We start from the raw sequence: 1,703 nt of genomic DNA, 5'->3' as shown, positions 1-1,703 counted from the left end.
TACTACTACTACTACTACTACTACTACTACTACTACTACTACTACTACTACTACTACTACTACTACTACTACTCCTGAAAAAGCAATTGTATTGGTGTACGAATTTTCTGGCTCAAAAAAAAAACAAAAAAAAGAACACGTTCAAACCTGAAATGAGGATTTATAGTTCAATATAGATTATTAGCTTCAATGAATAACTTAAGCAGTCATTATAATATGCTATCGAGTTTATCAAATACAAAAGCCAGCGATGATGATAATAGTGCTTTCCCGAGATAAATAATTATTAATCCCTTTTAATCTGTCTTTATTATAATGCCAAGTATTGAACTAAACATCATTTAAAAAATTGAAAAACGCTGTTTCCATTTTTAGTAGTTATAAGTAAACTGTCTCAGTAGCTTATAACAACTCACGTGGGTGTCTGGAAAACCTCGACTTGAAGGCGTTTCGTTTGTAAATTTAAAAGGTAAGACGCCTCGGCTGCTTTAATTGACTAAGATCTTTCCTTTGCTATGGATTTAGTTATAATATTCCTCTATTGCGTTAAATGGCTTCGATGCTTTGGAATTTCTTTCATTGTATTAGTGGACCCGAAAAATCATTGCTCCTCTCCTGACGATCGGATGAAAATTGTTAGTGGCTTGAATGTATTAAACTAAAATAAAAGGCACCGTTTAAATTACGTATTTGTCAAGTTGTACTACGAAATCAGACCATTTAGTTTTACTCGTAAAATAAAACTGGTTAACTGAACTTGTCTTCGCCTCCACTTTTTTATGTTTCGGAGTAAGGAAAAAAGACGTCTATCTCTCTCTCTCTCTCTCTCTCTCTCTCTCTCTCTCTCTCTCTCTCTCTTTCTCTCTCTCTCTCACTCTCTCTCTCCTCTCTCCCCTCTCTCTCTCTCTCTCTCTCTCTTTCAACATATATATATTATATATATATAAATATATATATATATATATATGAGTGTTTGTGTATGCGCGCGCCAGTGTGTGTGTGTGTGTGTGTGTGTGTGTGTGTGTGTGCCTGTGTGTGCTGATTTGGCAAAACCTGTCGGATGTCAGAAAAATTCGAAACCTCATATTTTATATAGCATCTCAACAGAGGCACTATATCTGGACAAAATGCAGTTTGAATTGTGTAATTATCTTAATTAGGGCAGACATTACTTACATTTGTAGGGAGGGAGAAGGGGGGGGGGGGGGAGTTAAAAGTTTAAAAGGGAGAAAATCGCATTCAAAGATAAAAGATACATATTTACTACAAATTGTTTAAAATACCTTTACGTTATCATCACAACAACACTTGTACATCTCATTCATACTAAAAAATTAAAATATAAAGCCCTCTCTGTAACACAAACAAAAGATTTATATATAGATTTATATATAAGATTTATTCTACCAGTAGTTCCAGAATAGCAAGTTCTTATTACACATTAAAATATAATTGGAATGTTGCCTATAAATTTTCACCATGCAGCTATATTTATTTGGATCATAATGAATGGAGAAGTCTCTACGGCCTCGAGATAGATACAGGGAACAAATTTGATCCTTTTTAGATCTACAATTATTTTATTTAATTTTGAAACATGAGAATAACAAGCGAACCCAAATTTGCCTCATTTAAATCAAAACAAAACATAACTAATCAAACAATCTACAAACAATAATAATCATTTTTTTTAACGCAAAAAG

Source organism: Berghia stephanieae, chromosome 1, assembly GCF_034508935.2.
Source record: "Berghia stephanieae isolate SIO BIC M18660-M18661 chromosome 1, UCSD_Bste_1.3, whole genome shotgun sequence".
Classification (NCBI taxonomy): domain Eukaryota; kingdom Metazoa; phylum Mollusca; class Gastropoda; order Nudibranchia; family Aeolidiidae; genus Berghia; species Berghia stephanieae.
The sequence above is the reverse complement of the archived record's forward strand: the minus strand, read 5'-3'. Positions refer to the sequence as shown.